Source organism: Mesoplodon densirostris, chromosome 13, assembly GCF_025265405.1.
Source record: "Mesoplodon densirostris isolate mMesDen1 chromosome 13, mMesDen1 primary haplotype, whole genome shotgun sequence".
Taxonomy (NCBI): domain Eukaryota; kingdom Metazoa; phylum Chordata; class Mammalia; order Artiodactyla; family Ziphiidae; genus Mesoplodon; species Mesoplodon densirostris.
Window position 1 is genome coordinate 24,985,905 of NC_082673.1, and position 20,334 is coordinate 25,006,238.

Genomic DNA, 20,334 nt, shown 5'->3' on the forward strand with positions numbered 1-20,334 from the left:
TATGTCTACCCAAGGATTCTTGAGTCTGGTGTTGGATCTAATGTTGCTATGGGTCAGCCAGGCTGGCTGTTAGGAAGGAGAGTAGAACATGAAATGGATAAGAGCAGGGACATATTGAAACCTAATCTGTCTCTTGTCATCTCCAACCCAAAGAGATGATGTGGGTGAACTTCAATAGAAGCTGGCACCCTTTGCCATAAAGCTACACACACACCTGGCCCAGCCTATAGAGAAGCATAAAGAGGAAATCCCGTGGAAGCTGGAAATGCTGTGAGCCTGCTCTCTCCTACTGGTAAGGTGAACTTGCAGCAGATTAGCAATAAGGTACATGAGCTGCAGTATTACCTGACACCCTTACACTGACCTTCAAAAGGGAAAAAAAAAGAAGGAAGGAAGGAGAGAAGGAAGGAAGGGAGGAAGGGAGGGAGGGAAAGGAAGGGGAGAGAAGGGAAGAGAAGTGTTGCTTCTTCACTTCCATTTTTAAATACCATGCAAATTTCTATTGTGGCCAATCTCAGTTGTAGCCATACAAGAAGGAGATTCTAGGAAATGTAGTTCCAGCTTGGATAAATTGATACAGTCCAATGCCACCATAGTTCTAATCAGTAAACTTTGATTTCTTACAAGCTACATTTTCAAGAGACAAGATTAAGGACAAGACTTGAAAATGAATATTATTTCAAATGTGATTTTCTCAAAGTATAAAGTTCAATGAAAATGACAAACCTATGTGTTACAGGTCATTATATTTTTGTACACAAAAGCTTTCTCTCTTGCTTTTGTGTATCTATTGTAGGTTTTTGATGTGTGGTTACCGTGGGGTTCATATATGTTGACCTCTAATTATACCTATTTGTTTTTTTTAATTTTTTTTAAATTTTTTTATTAGTTTCTGCTTTATAACAAAGTGAATCAGTCATACATATACATCTGTTCCCACATCCCTTCCCTCATGCATCTCCCTCCCTCCCACCCTCCCCATCCCACCCCTCCAGGCGGTCACAAAGCACCAAGCTGATCTCTCTGTGCTCTGCGGCTGCTTCCCACTATCTATCTACCTTACGTTTGGTAGTGTATATATGTCCATGCCTCTCTTTTGTTTTGTCACAGCTTACCCTTCCCCCTCCCCATATCCTCAAGTACATTCTCAAGTAGGTCTGTGTCTTTATTCCTGTTTTACGCCTAGGTTCTTCATGACATTTTTTTAAAATTCCATATATATGTGTTAGCATACGGTATTTGTCTTTCTCTTTCCATCATCGGATGAATGGATAAAGAAGATGTGGCACATATATACAATGGAATATTACTCAGCCATAAAAAGAAATGAAACTGAGCTATTTGTAATGAGGTGGATAGACCTAGAGTCTGTCATACAGAGTGAAGTAAGTTATCTATTTGTTTTAAACAGGTAGTCATTTAAGTTCAAACACATTCTATCAATAAAAGATCTGCATTTTTACTCCCCTCCCCCACATTTTGTGTTTTTGATGTTGTATTTTACATCTTCATGTTTATCCCTTTACTAATTACTGTAGTTATAGTGGATTTTATTATTTTTTGTCTTTTAATCTTCATACTATCTTATTCAAGCAGTTGATCCTCAGCCTTTACTATATATTCACCTTTATAGTGGGATTTTTTCCTTTCCCACTATATTCTTACTTCTTATTATAGCCTTTTCTTTTCCACTTAGAGAAGAAGACTTTTTAACATTTCTTTTAGGGTAGGTGTAGTATTGATGAACTCTTAGTTTTCGCTTGTCTGAGAAGTTCTCTATCTCTCCTTCAATTCTAAATGATAACCTTACTGGGTAAAATATCCTAGGTTGCAGGTTTTCCCTTTCAGCACTTTAAATGTGTCATGCCAGTCCCATCTGGCCTGAAAAGTTTATGCAGAAAAATCAGCTGATAGCCTTATGGAATGTTCCTTTGTATATGTTTCTTTGTTTTCTCTTGCTGCCTTTAGAATTCTCTCTTTAACTTTTGCCATGTTAATTATAGTATGTCTTGGTGTTGTTCTTGTTTGGGACCCTCTGTTCTTCCTGTACTTGGATATCTGTTTCCTTCTTCAGATTTGGGAAGTTTTAAGCCTTAATTTCATAAAATACATTTTGGCCCCTTTCTCTTCTTCTGGGACCCATATAATGCAAATGTTGGTATGCCTGATGTTGTCCCAGAGATTCCTTAAACTTTTCTCATTAAAATTTTTTTTTTTTTGCTGCTCAGATTGGGTGATTTCCATTATTCTATCTTCAGGATCACTTGTGTGTTCTTCTGTATCACCCAGTCTGCTGTTAATTCCTTCTAGTGTGCTTTTTAAAAAAAAATTCAGTTATTGTATTCTTCAGTTCTGTTTCTTTTCTAATTCCTTTTTAAAATTCTCACTGTGTTCCTTTATTCTTTTCCCTGAGTCAGTTAGCATTCTTATTACTAATGCTTTGAATTCTTTGGTAAATTGGTAAATTGTTTATTTCTTTTTCCTTAGCTGTTTCCTCAGGGATTTTCTATTGCTCTTTCAATTGAAACAAATTCCTTTGTCTTCTTATTTTGCTTATCTTTGTCTCTTATGAAATCAGGTGAAACAGTTACCTATTGTGGTCTTGAAGGATGTCCTCGTGTAGGAGCATCCCTATACAGTCTGTTCGTGCCCAGGGGCTATGGTGGGAGAGCTGGATCTGATGTGAATACAATTCATGTCTTTCCCCAGAGTGCTGGCAGCTATCACTGTGGTAGGAGGCGGGGCTGGAGATGGAGGGGCTAAGGCCAGAGCCAGGTGAGGGCTTTTCCTCTGCTCAGTAGCTGTCACCACCCTATCAGGGGCATGGTTGGGCCCCGGGTTGCTGGAGCAGAAGCCCAGAGGATCGGGTCTAAGCTGGCTCCATTCCCTTTAAGTATGTGCTCTTCCTTCTCCCAGCATCAGCACCCTCGCCCAGAAGGGAATAGTGCTGGAGCAAGGGGGGCTGGTGTGGGTGCTCAGCGTGGGTCTGGGTGCAGGCTGTGGCGGTCTGCTTCTGATGTGCTGCCTGTGTAAGTGCCAGTAACGGCTGTCCCTGCCCTGCGCAGATGCCACTTTGGGTCTGAGCTGCCTGTGTCCCTCACAGTTGAGCTCTCCCCTTGGCTGAGACCCCTCACCCCCATGTGGCGTTATTTTGTGAGGCAAGCAGGGCCAGAGCGGTCGCTCTGCTGAGGCTGGGGCACACGACAGGGCAGCTGCAGGAAGCTGACCAGTGACCAGTGGAGTTTCAGTCCTCCCACTCTGCCCTGTTCTGGGAGTAAGCAAGTGTGTGTGCACTCCTCAGTAGCGGAGCCCAGGCTTCCCACAGGCCCTCCAATCAGCCAAGTTGATTTGTCTTCCAGATGTTGGACCCCAGGGCTGGGGTCCCCAGTATGTGGCTTGAACTGCTCACTCCTCAGGGAGTGATCTCCACCCGTGTAATCCCCCTCCTCTTCTGAGTCCCCTCCCAGGGGCACAGGTCCCAACCAGATCACTTCTCTTCCCTTGCTACCCAACTCCATGTGGCTCTTTCTTACAGCTTTTGTTGTTCAGGATTCTTTCTGCCAGGCTCCAGTTAATTTTCAGTGAGAATTGTTCCACATGTAGATGTATTTTTGATATGTTCAGGGGAGAAGGTGAGTTCTGTGTCCTACTCTGCCATCTTGATCTCCTCTGAGAAATTCTTAGTAGAGACGAATTTGCTTGTAATTGTGTGCCATAAGACAAATGTCTTATCAAGGTGCTAAAAAATTTTCTTTCAGTAGATATGGGTGAGGTATTTGGGATTTTTGGTGATTAAACAATGTACAGGTTAAAACTACATTGTTTATTAATAACCTACTATCCTCTCAAATATGCACAGTTGCAGAATATTTAGAAGTAATACTTATTACATGAATAACAGCTGGTGTAGATTTTATGCTACAAGTTGATGATAGCACCAGTTTTGCATGTTACAAAATTTTAGGCCAGAGTTATATGGCAAGATGATTTTACAAAGGTTTGTTATGTTTAAATTTAATCCACCCACAACTGGATGAGACATATCTATAGAATTAAGAAAATGTACTGTTGATTAATATAAAACAAAGTGGAAAAACTGTAAAGGAATCAGAAGTTTGTGGAGTAGTAAGTATAACTGGAAAATACAGTGGAGTTATTTAAAAATATCAGAAGCCACCAATGTCAGTGTTGTTTGTCATATCAACAAGCTAAAGATGATATTTAGGTAAGCGAGTTTGGCATATTTAAAAAATATTTTTCACATTCATAGTCAGTTAAATTTGAAACTACATGACATATTTCAACAAATCAGATATATCTGAGATAATAAGAAAAAATGACTGTTACAGTGAGATTTATAAGTAATGGTCAGAGCTATTTTCTTCTCAGCATTGTAACTTTTAATGACAATTTGAAATAAGTAAAATTAGAGATATTATTACATTTCAGTTCTCTATTTCAAACTTTTAATTGTTACTTCCAAGAGAGATATCTGAAAGATTAATATAAACATTTAAATAAAAGATGTACTTGATTTTCAAAGTCCCGAACAAATAATTGAGTTAAACTTAGTGTCTGAAGATATAAATGAAGTATTACAGCATAGTTCTTTATTTACACTGAAGAATGATCACAGACTTTAATTTTACCATAAATTTCAGTTAGCTTGAAGAATTTTCTTGTTATTAGAACATACTGCTATTAATACCATTCACAATGACCTGTTTGTGTAAATTAGGATTTTCAACCATGGCCTTCATTAAAAACAAAAGAAATAAGCTCAATAGTGAATCAGATCAGCATGTATCCCTATCTGTGTGTGTTCCACATTGGATTGAACTAATAAACAGGAAAACATATCCATGATATTCAGTAAAATCACTCCAATATGAAATTTTTTGTTGTGTTGTATTTAAATATTAAGATGATTCTATTAGATGTTAACTTTGTTACATTCTTACTTTATCACATATAGTTAGTTATGTGTTTTGTTTTGTTTTGTTTTTGGTGAATTTTTGGTGTGTGTGTGTATATTTTGTCCATGTATATATTTTTAAAAGTAAATTGTGTTTCTTTTACCAGAGGGCAACAAATAAATTGGCAAAAAGCAATATAATGAAGGAAGAAAATAGAGGCATAAAAATGTATGGTGAGACTTCCGGGTAAGATGGCGGAAGAGTAAGACGCGGAGATCACCTTCCTCCCCACAGATACACCAGAAATACAGCTACACGTGGAACAACTCCTACAGAACACCTACTGAACGCTGGCAGAAGACCCCAGACCTCCCAAAAGGCAAGAAACTCCCCACATACCTGGGTAGGGCAAAGCAGAGAGATTCCCGCACAGAAGAGCGGTGCCGAGCGGCACTCACCAGCCCGAGAGGCTTGTCTGCTCCCCCGCCGGGGCGGGCGGCGCTGGAGCTGAGGCTCGGGCTTCGGTCAGAGCGCAGGGAGAGGACTGGGGCTGGCGGCGAGAACTCAGCCTGAAGGGGGCTAATGTGCCACAGCTAGCCGGGAGGGAGTCCGGGAAAACTCTGGAGCTGCCGAAGAGGCAGGAGACTTTTTCTTCCCTCTTGGTTTCCTGGTGCGCGAGGAGAGGGGATTAAGAGCGCCGCGTAAAGGAGCTCCAGAGACGGGCGCGAGTCGCGGCTGAAAGCGCGGAGCCCAGAGACGGGCGTGGGACGCTGGGGCTGCTGCTGCCGCCGCCAAGAAGCCTGCATGCGAGCGCAGGTCACTGACCACACCGCCCTTCCGGGAGCCTGTGCAGCCTGCCACTGCCGGGGTCCCGGGATCCAGGGGCGGCTTCCCTGGGAGAACGCACGGTGCGCCTCAGGCTGGTGCAACGTCACGCCGACCTCTGCCGCTGCAGGCTCGCCCCGCACTCCGTGCCCCTCCCTCCCGCCCGGCCTGAGTGAGCCAGAGTCCCCGAAGAGGCTGCTCCTTTAACCCTGTCCTGTCTGAGCGAAGAACAGACGCCCTCCGGCGACCTACACGCAGAGGCGGGGCCAAATCCAAAGCTGAGACCCAGGAGCTGTGAGAACAAAGAGAATGGGAAACCTCTCCCAGCAGCCTCAGAAGCAGCGGATTAAAGCTCCACAATCAACTTCATGTACCCAGCATCTGTGGAATACATGAACAGACAACAAATCATCCCAAATTGAGGAGCCAGGAGTCAGTGCTGTGCCTCTGAGGTGGGAGAGCGAACTTCAGGACACTGGTCCACAAGAGACCTCCCAGCTCCACATAATATCAAACGGCGAAAATCTTCCAGAGATCTCCATCTCAACACCAGCACCCAGCTTCACTCAACGACCAGCAAGCTACAGTGCTGGACACCCTATGCCAAACAACTAGCAAGACAGGAACACAACGCCACCCATTAGCAGAGAGGCTGCCTCAAATCATAAAAAGTCCGCAAACACCCCAAAACACACCACCAGACGTGGACCTGCCCACCAGAAAGACAAGATCCAGCCTCATCCACCAGAACACAGGCACTAGTCCCCTCCACCAAGAAGCCTACACAACCCACTAAACCAACCTTAGCCACTGGGGACAGACACCAAAAACAACGGGAACTACGAACCTGCAGCCTGCAAAAAGGAGACCCCAAGCACAGTAACATAAGCAAAATGAGAAGACAGAAAAACACACAGCAGGAGAAGGAGCAAGATAAAAACCCACCAGACCTAACAAATGAAGAGGTAATAGGCAGTCTATCTGAAAAAGAATTCAGAATAATGATGGTAAAGATGATCCAAAATCTTGGAAATAGAATAGACAAAATGCAAGAAACAGTTAACAAGGACCTAGAAGAACTAAAGACGAATCAAGCATCGATTAAAAGCACAATAAATGAAATAAAAATTACTCTAGATGGGATCAATAGCAGAATAACTGAGGCAGAAGAACGGATAAGTGAGGTGGAAGATAAAATAGTGGAAATAACTGCTGCACAGCAAAATAAAGAAAAAAGAATGAAAAGAACAGAGGACAGTCTCAGAGACCTCTGGGACAACATTAAACGCACCAACATTCGAATTATAGGGGTTCCAGAAGAAGAAGAGAAAAAGAAAGGGACTGAGAAAATATTTGAAGAGATTATACTTGAAAACTTCCCTAATATGGGAAAGGAAATAGTTAATCAAGTCCAGGAGGCACAGAGAGTCCCATACAGAATAAATCCAAGGAGAAATACACCAAGACACATATTAATCAAACTGTCAAAAATTAAACACAAAGAAATCATATTAAAAGCAGCAAGGCAAAAACAACAAATAACACACAAGGGAATCCCCATCAGGATAACAGCTGATCTCTCAGCAGAAACTCTACAAGCCAGAAGGGAGTGGCAGGACATACTTAAAGTGATGAAGGAGAAAAACCTGCAACCAAGATTACTCTACCCAGCAAGGATCTCATTCAGATTTGATGGAGAAATTAAAACCTTTACAGACAAGCAAAAGCTGAGAGAGTTCAGCACCACCAAACCAGCTTTACAACAAATGCTAAAGGAACTTCTCTAGGCAAGAAACACAACAGAAGGAAAAGAACTACAATAACGAACCCAAAACAATTAAGAAAATGGGAATAGGAACATACATATCAATACTTACCTTAAATGTAAATGGACTAAATGCTCCCACCAAAAGACACAGACTGGCTGAATGGATACAAAAACAAGACCCATATATATGCTGTCTACAAGAGACCCACTTCAGACCTAGAGACACATACAGACTGAAAGTAAGGGGATGGAAAAAGATATTCCATGCAAATGGAAACCAAAAGAAAGCTGGAGTAGCAATTCTCATATCAGACAAAATAGACTTTAAAATAAAGACTACTAGAAGAGACAAAGAAGGACACTACATAATGATCAAGGGATCAATCCAAGAAGAAGATATAACAATTGTAAATATTTATGCACCAAACATAGGAGCACCTCAATACATAAGGGAAATATTAACAGCCATAAAAGGAGAAATCGACAGTAACACAATCATAGTAGGGGACTTTAACACCCCACTTTCACCAATGGACAGGTCATCCAAAATGAAAATAAATAAGGAAACACAAGCTTTAAATGATACATTAAACAAGATGGACTTAATTGATATTTATAGGACATTCCATCCAAAAACATCAGAATACACATTTTTCTCAAGTGCTCATGGAACATTCTCCAGGATAGATCATATCTTGGGTCACAAATCAAGCCTTGGTAAATTTAAGAAAATTGAAATTGTATCAAGTATCTTTTCCGACCACAATGCTATGAGACTAGATATCAATTACAGGAAAAGAGCTATAAAACATACAAACACATGGAGGCTAAACAATACACTACTTAATAACGAAGTGATCAGTGAAGAAATCAAAGAGGAAATTAAAAAATACCTAGAAACAAATGACAATGGAGACACGACGACCCAAAACCTATGGGATGCAGCAAAAGCAGTTCTAAGAGGGAAGTTTATGGCAATACAATCCCACCTTAAGAAACAGGAAATATCTCGAATAAACAACCTAACCTTGCACCTAAAGCAATTAGAGAAAGAAGAACAAAAACATCCTAAAGTTAGCAGAAGGAAAGAAATCATAAAAATCAGATCAGAAATAAATGAAAAAGAAATGAAGGAAACGATAGCAAAGATCAATAAAACTAAAAGCTGGTTCTTTGAGAAGATAAACAAAATTGATAAACCATTAGCCAGACTCATCAAGAAAAAAAGGGAGAAGACTCAAATCAATAGAATTAGAAATGAAAAAGGAGAAGTAACAACTGACACTGCAGAAATACAAAAGATCATGAGAGATTACTATAAGCAACTCTATGCCAATAAAATGGACAACCTGGAAGAAATGGACAAATTCTTAGAAATGCACAACCTGCCAAGACTGAATCAGGAAGAAATAGAAAATATGAACAGACCAATCACAAGCACTGAAATTGAGACTGTGATTAAAAATCTTCCAACAAACAAAAGCCCAGGACCAGATGGCTTCACAGGGGAATTCTATCAAGCATTTAGAGAAGAGCTAACACCTATCCTTCTCAAACTCTTCCAAAATATAGCAGAGGGAGGAACACTCCCAAACTCATTCTATGAGGCCACCATCACCTTGATACCAAAACCAGACAAGGATGTCACAAAGAAAGAAAACTACAGGCCAATACCACTGATGAACATAGATGCAAAAATCCTCAACAAAATACTAGCAAACAGAATCCAACAGCACATTAAAAGGATCATACACCATGATCAAGTGGGGTTTATTCCAGGAATGAAAGGATTCTTCAATATACGCAAATCAATCAACGTGATACACCATATTAACAAACTGAAGGAGAAAAACCATATGATCATCTCAATAGATGCAGAGAAAGCTTTTGACAAAATTCAACACCCATTTATGATAAAAACCCTGCAGAAAGTAGGCATAGAGGGAACTTTCCTCAACATAATAAAGGCCATATATGACAAACCCACAGCCAGCATCGTCCTCAATGGTGAAAAACTGAAACCATTTCCACTAAGATCAGGAACAAGACAAGGTTGCCCACTCTCACCACTCTTATTCAACATAGTTTTGGAAGTTTTAGCCACAGCAATCAGAGAAGAAAAGGAAATAAAAGGAATCCAAATGGGAAAAGAAGAAGTAAAGCTGTCACTGTTTGCAGATGACATGATACTATACATAGAGAATCCTAAAGATGCTACCAGAAAACTACTAGAGCTAATCAATGAATTTGGTAAAGTTGCAGGATACAAAATTAATGCACAGAAATCTCTGGCATTCCTATATACTAATGATGAAAAATCTGAAAGTGAAATCAAGGAAACACTCCCATTTACCATTGCAACAAAAAGAATAAAATATCTAGGAATAAACCTACCTAAGGAGACAAAAGACCTGTATGCAGAAAATTATAAGACACTGATGAAAGAAATTAAAGATGATACAAATAGATGGAGAGATGTACCATGTTCTTGGATTGGAAGAATCAACATTGTGAAAATGACTCTACTACCCAAAGCAATCTACAGATTCAATGCAATACCTATCAAACTACCAATGGCATTTTTCACAGAACTAGAACAAAAAATTTCACAATTTGTATGGAAACACAAAAGACCCCGAATAGCCAAAGCAATCTTGAGAACGAAAAACGGAGCTGGAGGAATCAGGCTCCCTGACTTCAGACTATACTACAAAGCTACAGTAATCAAGACAGTATGGTACTGGCACAAAAACAGAAAGATAGATCAATGGAACAGGATAGAAAGCCCAGAGATAAACCCACGGACATATGGTCACCTTATCTTTGATAAAGGAGGCAGGAATGTACAGTGGAGAAAGGACAGTCTCTTCAATAAGTGGTGCTGGGAAAACTGGACAGGGACATGTAAAAGTATGAGATTAGATCACTCCCTAACACCTTACACAAAAATTAGCTCAAAATGGATTAAAGACCTAAATGTAAGGCCAGACACTATCAAACTCCTAGAGGAAAACATAGGCAGAACACTCTATGACATAAATCACAGCAAGATCCTTTTTGACCCACCTCCTAGAGAAATGGAAATAAAGACAAAAATAAACACATGGGACCTAATGAAACTTCAAAGCTTTTGCACAGCAAAGGAAACCATAAACAAGACGAAAAGACAACCCTCAGAATGGGAGAAAATATTTGCAAATGAAGCAACTGACAAAGGATTAATCTCCAAAATTTAGAAGCAGCTCATGCAGCTCAATAGCAAAAAAACAAACAACCCAATCCAAAAATGGGCAGAAGACCTAAATAGACATTTCTCCACAGAAGATATACAGACTGCCAACAAACACATGAAACGATGCTCAACATCTTTACTCATTAGAGAAATGCAAATCAAAACTACAATGAGATATCATCTCACACCAGTCAGAATGGCCATCATCAAAAAATCTAGAAACAATAAATGCTGGAGAGGGTGTGGAAAAAAGGGAACCCTCTTGCACTGCTGGTGGGAATGTGAATTGGTACAGCCACTATGGAGAACAGTATGGAGGTTCCTTAAAAAACTACAAATAGAACTACCATATGACCCAGCAATCCCACTACTGGGCATATACCCTGAGAAAACCATAATTCAAAAAGAGTCATGTACCAAAATGTTCATTGCAGCTCTATTTACAATAGCCAGGACATGGAAGCAACCTAAGTGTCCATCAACAGATGAATGGATAAAGAAGATGTGGCACATATATACAATGGAATATTACTCAGCCATAAAAAGAAATGAAATTGAGCTATTTGTAATGAGGTGGATGGACCTAGAGTCTCTCATACAGAGTGAAGTAAGTCAGAAAGAGAAAGACAAATACTGTATGCTGACACATATATATGGAATTTAAGAAAAAAATGTCATCAAGAACATAGGGGTAAGACAGGAATAAAGACACAGACCTACTAGAGCATGGACTTGAGGATATGGGGAGGGGGAAGGGTAAGCTGTGACAAAGTGAAAGAGCGGCATGGACATATATACACTACCAAACGTAAGGTAGATAGCTAGTGGGAAGCAGCCGCATAGCACAGGGAGATCAGCTCGGTTCTTTGTGATCGCCTGGAGGGGTGGGATAGGGAGGGCGGGAGGGAGACGCAAAAGGGAGGGGATATGGGAACATATGTATATGTATAACTGATTTAATTTGTAAAATAAAATTAAAAAAAAAATGTATGGTGAGCTTATTGTGGCTAAATTAAGATTTGTGCAGAGATGGATGCAGTAGTGGAACAATGAAGAAAGGGAAATGGTCATGACTGAGGTCCGAAGTTGTATCAGGAGGATGTTCCACAACGAGAGTCTCCCAGTGCTACGGTGCACTCCTTGACTCCTTGTCTGGAACACAGCCAGGTCTGCTGTAGAGATAGCAAGCCTCCTGCGTTAAACAGAATTGGCAGTGAGTATATGGCTGTTTCTGTAGGAAATTGGAGAGTCTTACCATTCTGCCTTCTCTGTTTTTAAAAATTAAATCTGGTAAAATGGATGGAGAAGGAAGCACATACTACTTTTAATATTCTCTGTTCCACAGGGTGTGAGAAGTTCAAGAAGATCCAGAAAATCACTATAACATATTTTTTTGCTGCAATGCTTGCTTATTATGCCAAGAGTTTACTTACCTAAGGTAAATAGGAAGGGTATTGGCTCAAGAGTCAGGATTAAGGATCAAGATCTTACTCCGTCTTTAACCATGCGATCTCTAACTCATTTAGTAATGGATATGTATAGTTTGTGAAATGATTACCACAATCGAGCTAATTAACATATCCATCACCTCACATAGATACCATTATTACTTTTTTTCTTTTTTGGTGTGTTGAAAACACTTAGGATCTATTCTCTTAGCAAATGTCAAGTATATAATACAGTATTGTTAACTATAGTCACCATGCTGCACGTTAGATTTCCAGAATTTATTCATCCTGCATAACTGAAATTTTGTAGTCTTTGACCAACATCTTCCCATTTCCCCCAACTTCTAGGACCTGGCAACCACCATTCTACTGTCCATTTTTGTGAGTTTGACATTTTTAGATTCCACATATAAGTGAAATCATGTAGTATTTGTCTTCTCGCATCTGGCTTACTTCACCTAGCTTAATGTCCTCCAAGTTCATCTATGTTGTTGCAAATGACAGACTCTCTGTATTTTTTTTAAGGCTGAATAATATTTCATTGTATATATCATATTTAAAAATATCCATTCACCCATCTATGGACACTAGGTTGTTCATAGAGTTTGGCTATTGTGAGTCATGCTGCAATGAACATAAGAGTGTACATATTTCTTTGAGATACTGATTTTATTTCCCTTGCATATTTGCCCAGAAGTGGGATTGCTGGTTGATATGGTACTTCTATTTTTATTTTTTTTGAGGAACTTTCATACTGTTTTTGATAATAGCTGTGCCAATTTACATTCTTATGAACATTGCACAGACCTTCTCTTTTCCCCACATCCTTGCTAACACTTATGTCTTGTCTTTGACAAAGCCATCTTAACAGGTCTGAGGGAATATCTCATTGTGGTTTTGATTTGCATATCTCTGATGATTAGTGGTGCTGAGCGGCTTTTCATATACCTGTGGGACATTTTATATCTTCTTTAGAGAAATGTCTTTTCAGGTTCTTTGCCCATTTTTTAAATGAGTTATTTGTTTTTTTGCTATTGAGATAAGTTCCTTATTTATTTTGGATATAAGCCCCATATCAAATGTATGTTTTACAAATATTTTCTTCCATTTCATAGTCTGTCTCTTCACTCTGTTGATTGTTTCCTTTGCTGTACAGAAACTGTTTAGTTTTATATAATCCCTTATTTGTATTTTTGCTATTGTTTCCTGTGCTTTCTGGGTCATATCCAAAAAATTCATTGCCCAGACTAATGTCTAGAAGCTTTTTTCCCTATGTTTTCCTCCAGCAGTGTTACAGTTTCAGGTCTTACACTTAAGTCTTTAATACATTTTGAGTTATTTTTTGTATTTGATGTGAGATAAGGGTCCAATTTCTTTATTCTGTATGTAGATATGCAATTTTTCAAACACAATTTGTTGAAGAGACTATCCTTTCCCTGTCGTGTGTTCTTGGCTTCCTTGTTGAAGATCAGTTAGTTGAGTGTCAATGTTTAGATTTATTTCTGTGCTCTCTATCTGTTCCATTTGTCTATACGTCTGTTTTGATGCCAGAACCATACTATTTTGATTACTGTAGCTTTGTAATATATTTTGAAACCAGGAAGTATGATGCGTACAGCTTTTTTCTCTTTTACCAGGACTGCTTTGCCTATTCGAAGTCTTTTGTAGTTCCATATAAATATTAGTATTGCTTTTTCTAATTCTTGTGAAAAATGCCATTGGAATTTTGATAGGGATTGCATTAAATCTGTAGTTTTGGGTCATATGGCTATTTTAATAATATTAATTCTTCTAATCCATGAACATAGGATATATTTTCATTTACTGTGTCTTCTTCAATTCTTTCTTCAATTTCGTATAGTTTTCAGTGCACAGATCTTTCACCTCCTTGCTTGAATTTATTTGTAAGTATTTTATTATTTCTGGTGCTATAGTAAATGGGATTGTTTACATTAATTTCTCTTTCTGATAGTTCATGTTAGTATATAGAAATGCTGTTGAATTTTGGATGTTGACTTTGTATCCTGTTAATTTACTGAATTTCTTTATTAGTTCTAACACTTTTTTGATGGAGTCTCTGTGGTTTTCTATGTATCATGTCATCTGCAAGCAGAGACAATTTTACTTCTTTCCTAATTTGGATGCCTTTTACTTCTTTTTCTTGCCCAGTTGCTCTTGCTAGGACTTCCAGTACTATGTTGACTAGGAGTGGTGAGAGTGGGCACCATTGTCTTGTTCTTGATCTTAGAGGAAAACTTTTCAATTTTTCACAATTAAGTGTGATGTTTGCTGTGGGCTTGTCATATATGACCTTTATTATGTTGGAGTACATTCCTTTTATATCCATTTTTGGGAAGCTTTTATAGTGAAAGGATGCTGCTTTTTGTCAAATGCTCTGTTTGCATTTATTAAGATGATGATATGATTTTTACCCTTCATTCTGTTAATGTGGTGCATTACATTTACTGATTTGCATATGTTGAAATATCCTTGTATCCCAGGGATAAATCCTATTTGATTATGGTGTATGAGCCTTTTAATATGTTTTTGAATTTGGTTTGCTAGTGTTTTGTTGAGGATTTTTGCATCTATGTTCATTTGGGATATTGGCCTGTAATTTAATTTATTTTTTTCCTTGCAGTCCCCTTGTCTGGTTTTGGTATCAGTGTTATGCTGGTTGTGTAAAATGAGTTTGGAATTGTTCTCTCCTTTTCAGTTTTTTGGAAGAATTTGAGATGGATTGGCATTAATTCTTCTTTAAGTGTTTGGTGGAATTCACCAATGAAATCACCTGATCCTGGGCTTTTCTTTGTTAGAAAGGTTTTTGATTCCTGGGTCAGTCTCCTTCTACTGGTCTCTTCAGATTTTCTATTTCTTCTTGAAATAGAAGTCTGAGCGGGTTGAATGTTCCTAGGAATTTCTATATTATCCAATTTGTTGGCATATGGTTGTTTATAGTAGTCTGTAATGATTGTTTGTATTTGGCTTCTGTCATTATATAGTGACCTTTTGACTTAAAGTCTGTTTTATCTGATGTAAGCATAGCCAGCTCTGCTCCTTTTTGGTTACCATTTGCATGGACTATCTTTTTCCATCCCTTAACTTTTATCCTATGTGTATCCTTAAACCTAATGTGGGTCTCTTATAGGCAGTATATTTTGGAGGTTTTGTTGTTGTTTTTTAAAATCTATTCAGTCACTATGTGTTTTGATTGGAGAATTTAATCCATTTACATTTAAAGTAATTATTGATAGGTAAGGACTTACTATTGTCACTTTATTTTCTGCTTTTTCATTCTTTTATTCCTTTCTTCTTCTCTTGTCTTCCTTCATGATTTGATTTTTTTTTTTTTTTTGGTAGTTGTATGGTTTGATCCCTTTCTCTTTATCTTTTGTGAATCTACTAGAAGTTTTTGCTTTGTGGATATCATGATACTTATATAAAACATATTATAGGTATAATAATCAAGTGTGAGCTGACAACAATTTAACTTCAACTGTATACAAAAATTCTACATTTTTACTTCTCCCCCTCCCACATTTTATGTTACTGATATCACAATTTATATCTACTCACAGCATCCAGGTGCAGAATTCTACAGAGAGCTGTCATTTCTGCTAACCACCTCATGTATTCCACTAAGGGGCCTACCCACAAAATTTGTAGATGTAACGACTATAGTTAGGGCTTTTAAATTTATTTAGCATGCCTAGGCTCTTGACACTTTCAAAATAAGATGATAGCATCAAGAAGGAATATAGATAGCATATGCAGTAGGGCTTTAGCTGCCTTCTATCTAATTAGCCATGCTGATCCTCTCAGCATTCTGTTTGGGGCATGAAAGGAGTGGACTTCTTGGTCAGTGTTCCTTACAGCTGTGGAAGCTGGGCATTTACTATGCTCTCACTTTCTTTGTGGGAGAAATTGTGGGCTGAGAGGCCTCTCTTGGCACTGAGCTGCACCACCTTGGGAGAGGGCTGCTATGGATAAAGTGAAACTGTTTTTCTTATCCTCTTTGATGCATCTATTTTCAGACTATTTTTTGCTCCAGTGGGGTTCTGGGAACTTACCACTGGACTTCCAAGCTCTCACAAAGGTATTCTGATCCCTAAGTGTTTGTTAAAATCAGTGTTTCTCTGGGTGGGGAAAGAAGGCTGAAAAAATCCTATTCTACGATCTTGTTGATGTCACTCTCTATTTTGCTAATAAAATCTTATAGCTGCCTACTAACTAACATTGAAGATCACGTTTGTGGTGATGGAAAAATTTCCATGATAATAATTACCCACTGAATACTTCCTATATGCCAGGCACTCTGCTATTCATGATCTATGCATTATTATTAAGTATTGGAACCCATGTTCTTAAGTACAGTGATATATAATGATGAATAAGGTGTGCAGAGATGATTTTTTCCATAACTAGGACATTGAGAATTCCATTCAGGGTCAATAGCCAAATAATAGTTCATTTCATGCTTACTGTGGACCCCCTTGGAAAAATCCACATTGTAACAGCCATTGTGAAAGATGAAGTAGAACTGTTCAGTTGCATTCATAAAACTATTGGATATTTTTCTGAAACAAGTGTTTGAGTAAGTTTAACTCTTGGGTTTCAGGTGAAAATATAATAATGAGATGGGTCCTTTCTGTGCTTCAAGGGGGAGAGTAGAGACAAGAAGCAAGTTTATGCCCTCTTCTGGTAAAAGATCTCATATAAATTAGGAATAATAAAATTTCTGTTAAGATAAACTTTCTTCTAAATAGCTTTAATAATTGCTTTTTCAACATGTTAAATGATTTTAAGCTTTGTAGTTTATTAAAAGGAGTGATCATCTTTAATGGCTGGTTGTGATTATCAAATTTGAAAAACATTAGTATAATCAATGGGCAACATTATGATATGTATGCAAGTGAAACACTTTTGTCTCATTTTCAATTTGCAGCAGAAATTTATGGAGAAAATTTTGCAGCTCTTTTATGAGATGGAAATAAATAGCATTACAAATGGCATACATAAAGGGCTGACTCATTGCAGTAATGAGGCTCTGACTCTATAAATTTGTTATTCAGAGTATACAATGTGACTTCAGGAAAAAAAAATTGGCAAGTGGTAATACGTCAGATTTTCCAACTTTAGGTTGGATTTTGAACTAGATTAGGCATGGGAAGGGAAGTCTGATGTTATGCTTTTTCATTAACATCATTGCCTTCAGGAGTGTGGTAGGTTAACTGATGGTGTGAGGGGCAAAGATGAGCTTGTAGCACCAGTAATGATAATCTGTTCTTTTGGTGAACTCTGCAACCACTACCTGTACTCACAGGAATCAGAGATGCCATATTAGATGAGAGTGCATAAGATTGCCACATAGCTAGTAGAGAAATGAAAACGACAAAAGTAAAGAATGGTTGGACTAGCAAAGGTGCTATGAAATCTTAATGTTTAAGTTTGTGCTTTCTCTTCCTTTTCTGGCTCTTTTCTTTACTTTTAAATTTATTTAGCATGCTGTGCTCTTGATAATTTTTTTTTTTAAAGAGGAGCATCAAGAAGAGTTGGTATGTGGTAAAATCTTATCTTCAAATAACATAGGAGTGTGTGTGTGTGTATTTTTTAACTATTATGAGAGTAATAGTTGGAAATGGCAAGGGAAAATAAGAAGGATACCTAGCCCACTTCTAGGTCCTGTGGCATGTGGAATTATGAGAGAAAAAAACCTGCTTTACCTCCAGGACTTAAAAAGAAACAGTGTCATTAGGGAATAGTCAGGATTCCCTTAGGCCAAAAAGGTGAAAACATATTAAGAAAAAGGCTGAAGGCATAGGATATATATATATTGAAAGTTCATATTGTCAAATGGTCTTTGAAAAAAAGTATGCTAATTTACTCGGTCATCAGCAGAGTGGAGAGATTCTGCTTCCCTATTCTCTCACTCGCCATGGGTATTCTTATCTTTTTAGTCTTTTCCAGTTTGATAGATGAAACCTACTAGCTTGCTGTCTTAAATTTTATTGGTGAAATTAATTGGTCTTTTAAATGGCTATAGACATTTTACATTTTTAATATGAGTCAAATAATTATCTTTGTAATACTAGTTTAAACAAAGTAAAATTATTGAATTTGCTCACCATTCTCCCCCATGTGTTTTAAAGTTAAGGTGTCCATTGCTTTATTTTCATACTTGTATTAAATTATAAGCTCCTTAAAAAGATGTCTTATGAAGTTATATGAATTATGTTATTGAAGTCTTTAATAGTGTATTATTCAGCCCAAACACTCAACATTTTTGTTAAATGAAAAAATAAGTGAAGATCTGAGGTTAAATCTGGACAAAAGTCATTGGAGGTAAACAAATATTTAGTGACATGTGCTGGATATTTTGCTTTGTTAAACTGGTTTCCTTGAAAGGTTTATTGCATTAATCTCTGCTTTACCATACCCAGAAACATGTCTCATGGATTTATAGCCTTTTTCACTGAAGTGAGATCCATTTTTGTTTTATTGAGGATACTTTTGTTCTTTAGGGCAATAATATTCATTTCTAACAAAGCACTTTATTTAAACTTGAAACTTGGTACCATAAAGGACCCAGGCCCCTTCCCCCTGCCACATCCACTCACTGTATTTTTCAGGTTAGTGATTTGTGTGAATAGGCTCTGAGAGTGAATCAATGTTTTCATCAGTCTGGAATTCATGAAGTAGACTGAGAAAAAGAAAGATCAAGGACTGCTTTATTTGGCAGCCTGTGGGAAGGTTCATAATTCTCATCAGTGATGTTCACACTAAAATGGTTTATGTATCTAATGAAATGGACCCTTGTCTTCTACCCATTCTAATTCCCTTTAAAATTACCTATTACCTGATATTTCATTGCAACATCTTAAAATTTTTCCTTTCATTATTTTTTCCTTAAAAGTCTCTATTCTGTTGTTATCTCTTGATGTAACATTTAAATCTCACTTAACATGTATTGTTGAGGTTGAGTCAAATAGGGAATTATAGTAGGAGAAAGAAAAAATACACATATTCCAAAGGGTCATAATAAATTATTCTTTACTGATATTCAACTAGATGCTGTAGCATAACTTTGATTGCTTGTTGCTTCAGAAACGTGTTTATACTTCTTGACATAGCATTGCCCTTTCCTTTGGTACTTCCCGGGAAATGTCTTCAAGTAGTAAAAGGATTTGAAAGTCATTTAGTTTCTCTCAAATTATTTCTCTTCTCATTACGTGTTAAGAATAAAAATTGTATATATTTACAAATAAAATATATCCAAATGTTCCAGTACCCTCATCATCAATTTTGTCATTAATTAATTCCTTTAACAAAAAATGACTGACATATATATTATGTGTCAAATAATACGTAGATGCAAATATGTAGATATTGGCCTGCACAGAGTGTCTGGCACCTAGTTGTGAAGGAGAGAGAGCAGTATAAATGCTATGAAGGAGATAAGCTTGGAATGCTTGGGAAAATCATTCAGTGTCTATGGGATGTGTGGCTTTGGAAGAGCATCCTGGAAGAGACTGTGGGATTTGAGTCTTGGAGTTACAAGGAGGAGTTAATCAGGAGAATGGAATGGGACTGGAGATGGTGGTTGTTGGAAGAGGAAAAAATGTCAAGAGAAAAGAACAAGCTGTGGGAAAGAAAGCAGATTGCTTTTACAAAAGGAATTTGGCAAGATTAGATCACAACATTGAAGGGTGACTGTGAGGAAAGATGATTTGTAAGAGACAGTAAGAGCTAAATCATGAAAGATCTTCTATGTTACGCTGAGGAGTATGGCACTTAAGGTCAAAAAATAAGGGAGTGACGTGAGCAATTTACATTTTATTAAGATGGCTTTGTAATGGAAGAATTTATAAAGACTAAGATAAATACATTTAATTATTTGAACATAAAAAGACTGCAGGTCCAAAATAAAAAAAGATTAGAATTAAGAAGCAAGCTAAACTGGGACAACTATTTATAATAAATGTGACAAAGGTTAATTGTTTTAGTATTTAAAGAGTTCATTCAAATTGGGAACAACAACACTAAGAAGATACTCGTAGATAAAACAGTGTGACACTAACAGACAATTAGGAAATAAAATAGGCTAACAAATTTATCAGTATGCAAATTAAAACAACAGGGAGATCT

The 20,334-nt window shown here is 37.8% G+C and overlaps 1 long non-coding RNA gene across 1 annotated transcript in view; it reads left to right on the forward strand.

Annotated features, from left to right (window-relative positions):
* Positions 1–233: 233 nt before the first annotated feature.
* The window catches only part of LOC132501016 (uncharacterized), a 57,650-nt gene continuing 37,549 nt past the window's right edge, over positions 234–20,334 (forward strand). The window contains exon 1 of the long non-coding RNA XR_009534112.1: positions 234–292. This is a non-coding gene — a long non-coding RNA (uncharacterized LOC132501016). The remainder of the gene's footprint in view (positions 293–20,334) is intronic.